Consider the following 9,006-nt stretch of genomic DNA (forward strand, 5'->3'; position numbering starts at 1 on the left):
AAGTTCTATATGTAACTTAAGTAGAAGGAACCTTTTTACCGGTTGCAGCAATAGTTCCGTGGCGTAGCGGTAACGCTCTTGCTTACTGAGGGACCGAACGGCTGTTCAAGTTCCGTCAGAGTTACTTTTTTTTTTTTTATAAATTATTTAATACAAAAATAAATAATTAATAATTAATATTTCTATAAATTATTTTTTTATTTTTAAGTTAGGAAAAAATACAAAAAATGATAAAAATAGGATTTGTAATAATTATAATAACAAAGTAATCAATATTATCAAAAATAAAGTCGCTCCGTAAGCAAGAGCGTTACCGCTACGCCACGGAACTATTGCTGCAACCGGTAAAAAGGTTCCTTCTACTTAAGTTACATATAGAACTTTGAGTTGAAATTTCTCAATAATAAAAACGAATGGCGTCTTGCCGCTTTATATATTTATTGAGGGGACCCTGCCCTACAATATATAGAAAAGTGATGGAAATCTGTGATTCCCAAGTTTGACACTCCCCTTGTGAGATCACTCGAGTTCTGGCGACCAACTAAGGTGAACGTGTGTTGCGAGATCGATTCGTGTTCGAGTTTCTCAAAAAAAAAAAGTAATCGTTGCGAGGAATAATGGCGAGCGTGAAGCACGAGGGAGTCGGGTCCTGTCGGTAATTGACCTTCGGTACGTCAGACTGTGACGTCATCGCGGAAAAGGGTTTGAGTCTGGGCTGCGCGGAGCGGAAAAGGGTTTGAGTCCGGGGAGAATGTATAGGCGGACTGGTCGGCTCGGTCGGTAAGTGTCGGTAACCGGAATCTGCGTGTAGAACCCCCCTTGCATACCTACTCTGATCTACGACCATCCAACATTGAAATTCCAAAAAAGCCATCTAACGACCACCCTTGTGTAGATAGTAAAACGAAAGTAATTTTCAGACGAACGGTAAAATCGCTAACCCGCGTACGCAGAATCGTAAGAGTTGAGAAAGAATATCCTGTATCAACATTTCAGTATGCGTTGTCGATTAGCATTTTAATCGTTCATAGGACGAAACAATGGCAGTCGTAATAAACTGAATGCTGCAAACAGAATTATCTCATATTCCTTGTCTTATGTACAGACGAATCCTGTTGACAATTTGGCGACTGAGATGGAGGCGTTAAACCGGATCGTCAACCAGGACGAAATGTGAGTACGCGCACAAATCGCTTTGGAAATCCCAAATCAGCGTTTGTTGGTAACCGTTCAACAATCATGTCATCAAATATTCACATCGGAATCTAATAAATTGTAGGAGATGCATTTTTTTTAAACAAAAAAAAATATTTCCTAAACAACGCTTCCGACAATTTGTTACATACCAATTTCAATTTTTCTAACACGTCGATTGAAGCATTTCGAACAATCTATCGTTTCGGATTGTAGATACGACTTTTGTTTGCATAAATAAAAAAATGTTAAGGCCTCTATGCAGAGTCCCCCTTCCTCAATAACAATTGACCCGACATGTTCGCATCCCGACTTATTCCGGTCTTATTCCCTACACCCCATCTGTACAAAGAATATTTTATTCATTGCAGGATGGATGAAAGTACAACGCCTCAACCTGGTGTTGCCTTGGACAGCGCGGAGGTCCCAAAAACTCCGAATCGTAAGTACTTGTGTGATGCATGCGGTGCGCTTTTTTATTCACCATTTCAATATCGGCATTCCAAACATACAGTGGAGCCTTACACATAGCTTACACAGACAATGCTGGAGAAGGTTGTAAGTTTTCCATTCGGTATTGCGAAAGAGTAAGAGGTATAGCAAGCCCTGCTCGCGGATGGATACTTTATGCAATTTGCATATTTAGATTGTTTTTTTAATAAAAAGAATACACTTATTTTGTTACCAACTTTAGTAAATCTTCGGCCAAATGTGTAGATTCAGTAAAAGAATCGTCAGAATGCAGTCGTGTAGGGTTGTGGACTCTAAAAAAAACATTGTACAGTCGCATGATTTGATTTAGAATTTACTTTTTAAGTCCAGAACTTTAGGCGGGCCCGATCTGGTGATTTTTTATGGAATCTTACGGAAAAGTGGTCTGTCTGGAGAAAACAATTCAAAAAAAATTTTTTCATGGAAAATAGAGTTTACAGGGCCGTCAAAATTATGATGCCAATGTTATTAAAAAGAAGATCGAAAACTGCAACTTTTACTTTCAATTTTTTTTTTACAAATACTTCAAAGAAAGTTAAAAAGAAATCGGGTGAAGTCGTATACGACCTTATATGGTGTTTTTTTTAATTTTCCACGCGGACCAGCGTAGATGATTGTAGTGGACTGCAATAGGTTACTCTCAGTTGTGTTGTTCTGCTTTTACAGCTATCCCGAACGAGAATACGAAGAAAAAAAAAATCGGCGATGGTGGGACAAAAAAAAGGCCAGAAAACAAAAAGAAAAAACGTCCGCATCTGCGTCAGATACTCCGCAACTACACAAGGTGGCCAGATCCACCTCGAACTAGCGGGACAAGCGAGTGTCTCGGAATCCGCGGTTCCGAAAGACTCGCACTGACGGTCCGTCGAAGCAGACGTCTTCGGACCCGCGGACGACGGAGGAACGAGCGTTGGCAGTAGTGGTGAACACGATACTCAATCGTATGTAACAAAAATTGATGCAGTAAAAATAAAAACCATACAAAAAAGACTAATAATAATAATGATGATATTCCTGATAGTAATAAGAATAATAATAATATTGGGTAATGACAACATTTATTATATTTTCTGACGTACGTTCGTTGATTGTTTGGCCAAGTGCACGTCTTCCTAGTGATTGTTCTGTTTGAAATGACAGCACAAGGAGTGGACATGGTGCATTCGACTCCATGTTGACCATTATCCCAACACAACCAGCTTTCGTGCGACATTCTTTACATTGCTCACCCTTTCGAATAGAGCATACGCATTTTATTCGTGGTGCCTACAAAAAAATCCATAAAAAATTCAAGGATATTTTCAGAACATTTATAGGGTATTCAATGATATTTAGGAAAAGTAGAAATCAACTGCAATGACAATTAATGATACGTGGGTGATTCTACTGAGTCCAGACACAAGTCAGGGTCCTCGATATTTGATTCAAACTTTTATGGTAATACATTGTAAACTTCGTCATTTCGGGATATATTTCGAGATATACATGAACAATTTCTCATAAATATTCGAATCGAGAGTCGACCGGCGAAGTCGAAGTATACTGCAAAAAACAATAGATTGGGAATATATATATATATATATATATATATATATATATATATATATATATATATATATGTGTGTGTGTATATATATTCTCTTCTAAGAGCACGCGAGGATTGATCAGCCGACACATGATTGCGAGAAAGATAGCTGAAATTTTTCTGATCCGGGCTACCAAATAACGAAACGGAAAAAAAAAATGGAAAAATGGAAAAAAATCTACACACTCTCGGAATTGTTTTTTTTTCATTCTTTTTTTCTCTTCTCGGTTATCAAAAACACAAAAAAGAAAGCGGGATTAAGCAAGAATATGAAATAAAAAAAAATGTAAGGAAAAAAAAAGTCGGTCCACTCTCACTTTCATTCATTTTCTCTCTTCTGAGTTACCCGTAATGAAAAAGGGGCGGGGATTAAGTAAAAAAAAGAGGCGCCAAAAACGGGGAACAAATCGATTCACTCTCGGTATTTTATTGTTTCAATTATTTGTTCTCTTCTAAAAGAAAAAAATAAGTAAATAAAAAACAAAATAAAAAAATAAAAAGCGACCCAGGATCGAACCCGTGTTCCGCAATACCCCACCCTCATGTGGTATCCACTCAGCTGCGCTACAGCTACGTCCGTGTACGTCTGTTTGCTTGATATGTTTACGGAGCTTGCTCGGAATTCGCTGATGATTCTTTGGAAGATTCAGTTCGAGAAAAAAATAATTTCCCCCAACCACTTGCCCATTGCACATTTTGCATAAATGTTATCGAGCTGGCTTCGTATAGTTTCACATAGACTGCGTGTACAAATATTGGAGAACACCAGGCGTCACATATTTTCACATCAATAAAAAAATAATATTTATTAAAAAAAAAAAATAAGTATTCGGACTGGGAATGGTTAATTATTTTGGTTCAGCGTCCGCTAATTGAATCCAAAATTTATCAAATCTGGAGATACTTTTATTCACTGACATTCATAATTGAAACAAGAAAAATCCCAATTCTTGCATTCCTGGAAACATCTGTGCGAGCGGGGACAAGGATGCGATTGGCAACCACTTGCTCGATCGACCGAGTATATCTACTGTAACGTGGCGTTTCAGAATCGCCCGTCACAAGGGCACACAACCGCTATTATTTTTAGTTTACGCGTCCTCAGCAGGGTACTCCAACCGAACTCGATACAAAATAGGCAATAACTACTTTTAACCAATTCTTTTTTGTAAATTCTTTATTTCGCGCTTCGGCGCACGCTAACAAGGTACTTGGACGACAACGATCCCGACCAACAAGGGACCACTAGCTACCGCTTGCAGCTCTCGACGACTTCGCCTACTGACGGTCTCATCAGACTACACTGGCTATCTTGGTGCACCTTTATATACACCTGGGGTAGCATCAACCCGAACCTCCCGTATCGCCTCGACTGCCGGTGAACAGGGAGATAAAAATCCTCCCGGCGGCCGAGGGCACCGTTTCTCGAAGAGGAACCAGCCGCCAGCTCCATCGGATGCCGTAAGGATGGCGTGAAGGGCAGACCGTAGCCTGCCATCCTCCGACTTACCGGCCTGGTGCCGGACCGACCCCAAACCACTACGTCCAGGTTGATAAAGCCATCATTCTGAGGATCGACGCTGCCTTCCTATCGGCAGGGACTAATTGTGTGGGTCGTGGTCCACGGTTTGGCCAACCGTCTGACTGCACGACCTCAGGCACAGGCAGCTAGCTACTGTCTGTGCAAAAGCCGGTGGAGGTGAACAATGAGGCGTCACTCTCCACCCGGTAACTTTGGCCGAGAGGCACCCTCTGTATGCCTCTGTCAAAGAAGTCCCCGATGATAGGCAGCCTGGACCGTAAACCGAAGCAGCTACAAAATCGTACGAGTTGGTGTCAACGACGAAATCGCGAGCAGCACATCACACCACATCTAGCGGTAATTTTGGAAAACGTATGACCACGCAGTAACCAATATTCGCCACAGGGGGATGGCCTATTTGCGGTGGGGGTCAACCCACCAATCAAAGAAGAAGAATCACCTCACGACAACCGCGAGATCGGCGAGACGAACTACGACCTGCTATTCTACGCTTGACCTGCTGAGAGACAGCAACGTTTTTCCGCATCCTTCCGATTATTCTCTCGATTTAAGCTACCGATCCTTCTTCCTTTCATTCTACCGTTATTGTATCTACCGTTTTTCCATACTCTCTATCGTTGCACTACCGTTAACTTCTTCCTGTAAATTCAAGTCCTTTCCTTCCTTTCTACTTTCGTTTTATTATTCTAAGTTTGATTTAAATTAGAATCAGTTTGTGTGCCTGAGGTCAACCGCCAAGCTAAGGCTTCCGCCTTTGAATTGTACCGTTACGAAGTTGCTCATAATTTCTATTCTTTCTTCTGGTATTTATCGACTTTGTGTGATCATGGTCCACGGCTTAAAGTTGCAGTAAGCCGCCGTGTGGCTGCATGATTTCAGTCATTTATTATTTTCGTATCTGAGCGACCTCGTAACTGCCAAATAATTACTTCTCTTGTATTTATGATTTTTCTGATTATTTGTGAATCTCTATTAGCCTGCTTCTGTACCTTCTATCGTATTTTGAGCCCTATTGGCTTTATATTTCATTTTATACTTTTTTGTAATAGTAGTGTGCTTTATATTTTATTTCTATTATCGCTTATTATATTTTTATTTATTTTTGTGCCTATTGTATCACATATCGAGTTCCTTGGAGTACAAGCGAGCGTAGAATCAGCCCTAGATATCACCGCGCATTTTCTTTATTGCTATTGGCAATTTCATATTATTTTTGCCTGTTATTTATTTCTCTGTATTTTGTTAAATTAAGTTCTGTGAATTATTCTTTCGTATTGCGGTGTATTTTAGTGTATTTCTCTATTTTGTAAACTCTCCGAAATTCTCTCACTCTCATAATTTTGTATTTTGTATCCTCTCAAAAGTTATGTTTAGGAATTCATTATTTAATTCCTCAAGTACGTAATCATTATAAATTATCGAATCTACCGTTTCTGAATAATTCTACCGAAGGCTATCTAGTCGATCGTTTGCCGACTGGGTAAATTGTTACTGAATGTCAATCTCTCATACTGGATATAATTTATGGTAAATTTGTCGTATCATCTACCGAACTATCGATACGTTGTTTTCTACCGATCGCAGTAAAGTTCTCTCTTTCTAATTGACAGAATAATAATTTTCGTAGCGTCATTTGCGACTTGGGTGAGATCACGTCGCCCAGTGACGTGTAGTTTTAAGTCCATTCTTGCATTATATCGCATCTCCTGACCTACGTCCATTTTTCTCTGTTAACTACCGTCTTTCGTTTTAAAGCTACTGTTTACTGCTATTCTACCGAAATTTTTGTGAACAACGATTACTTATTTTATTAACTACCGCTGTCGATACCATCTTATTTGCCTGTCATGTAACCTTCTCGACAATATATGATCGATTGACCTGTTCATTTTCCTTTTGCCTGGAGTTTATTCTTTATTTTGTTATTTTCTTTAATTCTGGAATTACTGTTAGCTGCCTTGAATTCCGCCACTCTACCGGGATGTACGCGATCGTACCTGTGCCTAGCCAGCCATACAACGGGTTCTCTATTTATCTCTTTTGTACGGTTTTGTGTTAATTTTATTGATTTACATTATTGTTTGAAAATCGACGCTAACGCGTCTGGCGCCCAACGTAATTATTTTGTTATAGTTTGATATTGCGGATAAGTAGAGAATCGCGCCAAAGTGTCAACGGTAAGTCCTCATCCATGGGTAACAGAATTTAGCGTTACACTATATATACACGATTGTGGGCCACCTTCTGTGCATGGCCGCCTAGGTGTCAGGTCGGAAATGGGCCACCTTCGGTGCCTGGCCGCCTAGGTGTTACGTCGACGCTCCAATCTAGCTGGTATCACGAAAAGCCGAGCGTTGGAGATCTCCCTACTCATCTCTGCTTCGACTACAGTGAATGATATATTCGTTTGCGAAAATGATAAGTAAAAGAAATGAACTCAAGAGAATCTTTGAAATTATCTTACTGCCATTGAAAGTTTCAAAACAACAATGTGAAACATCGTAGACCAAATCTAAGAGGTTGTGGATTAGACTCAAGTCGATTTGACGTGAATTGATCTCAACGTGGAATTGTATTTTCATGAAATATTTCTGAAGTTAAATATTCCATATGTGTAATAAGGTGTCCCATATTTAGGGTGTTCACAAATTTCTTAATGCGTACCCCTTAAATCTTTTGCACACTCTCGGAATAAAAAAAAAGTCGGAATTTCAAGGTGTGCGATTCGTCGAGATAGCACGGTATGATGATGAGAATTTTTTCTCAGATAGTAGCAGTAATGAATATTGAAATATCGCAGAATTTTTCTTGGCCGTAGTGGTAATACAAAATAAATAAAGCTTCGTGGGTGTAGACGGTCATGACAGTTTATTTGGTGCTGACGTTTCGGTCGATGCAAAAAGGTCGACCTTCATCAAAGTCTAGTTAATAAAGTAAACAATAAAAGTAAAAAATACACATGCTATTGCATGCTAATGCATGGAGTTTTATTTTAATAAAACCAAAAACACGAGTTCAAGAATATACCTGACGTGATGGAATTTTTAGAGTATTTCTTTCGCTTTCAATGACTAAAAATTTTTAGAATTACTATGAAAAACCTGTGCAATTTTTCAATTACAAACCTGTGTCATTGACTTAACATTTGAACTCATAATGCAAGATGATGTGGGGTGCAAAATTGTACAGTTTATTTTGAAAAAACGCTCTCATTTCTTTCTTTCAGACACAGAACATGAATTAAAAAAATTACAGAAAGAGCTCGAACACGCAGGTAGCTCAACTGTCGATACAGCTCTGTCTAAAGCATGTGAATACCACATTCTGCCTCCGATGAACAATTGTATTTCCCAAGAGACATCAGACAAGTCTTCTGTATTAGTTGACATTCAGAAAGGCGTCAGTCGCACTAACAACCGTCAGTCGCAATCGCTGCAAATGACTTCTGGGTGTTCAACAGCAAGCAACAAAAAAATATTACCAAATTCAGATGTAGCAACTGTCTACAAAGTAGTGTGAATATTGAGGTAAATGAAAAGCAGATTCCGCCTCCAACGAAAAGGACAATGTCGAACAGGCCCCGGATGAATCTGCCATGTTGATCGAAATTCAGAGAAGCGTCACACGGGCTGTCACACACGATCAGTCACGATTAATGAAAGGAACTTCTGGATGTTCGAAACCTATTGATAAAATAATTCCACCACATTTTAAACATGAGATTTCGCTTCCAGTGCTTGGCAGAGATATGTCATGCACTACTACAGATTTCAATAACTCGGCAGAAAGTAGTGAACCACCCAGTAGTGCCACGGATGTAATGAACCTTCTGGGTAATGACTGGATGAACGATTCTGACAAAAACGAAAATAACGGTAATAATATTGAAGAACCTGATGTATTGAAAGGCAATTATATTTACGAGAGTAATGATGCTGCTGACTTTGATTATAATAACAATGTTCACAACAACATTGAGAACGCAACTAGTTGGTCGCGCGCCTTACAACCCACGCGAGGCAACAAGCCTTTCACACTTTCTAGTCGCGCGACCCAGAAGAAAGTGTTACGTCACACGCGCCGCTCACGCCAGCCACGCGGCCGAGCGCGTTGCGTATCAGCCAACGTGGTCTCCCGCTGCCAAAGACCAACCGAGGCTGCGATAAGAGACGACCGGTCGGACCGATCGGCA

At 39.8% G+C, this 9,006-nt stretch overlaps 1 long non-coding RNA gene across 1 annotated transcript; it reads left to right on the forward strand.

The window, feature by feature from the left end:
- The first annotated feature begins 962 nt into the window (after window positions 1-962).
- Window positions 963-2,382, forward strand: LOC124304445 (uncharacterized). The gene is made up of 3 exons (XR_006908195.1): window positions 963-1,173; window positions 1,566-1,636; window positions 2,353-2,382. It is a non-coding gene; the product is annotated as an uncharacterized LOC124304445 (long non-coding RNA).
- Window positions 2,383-9,006: the final 6,624 nt, after the last annotated feature.

This window comes from Neodiprion virginianus, chromosome 5 (genome assembly GCF_021901495.1).
Source record: "Neodiprion virginianus isolate iyNeoVirg1 chromosome 5, iyNeoVirg1.1, whole genome shotgun sequence".
Taxonomy (NCBI): domain Eukaryota; kingdom Metazoa; phylum Arthropoda; class Insecta; order Hymenoptera; family Diprionidae; genus Neodiprion; species Neodiprion virginianus.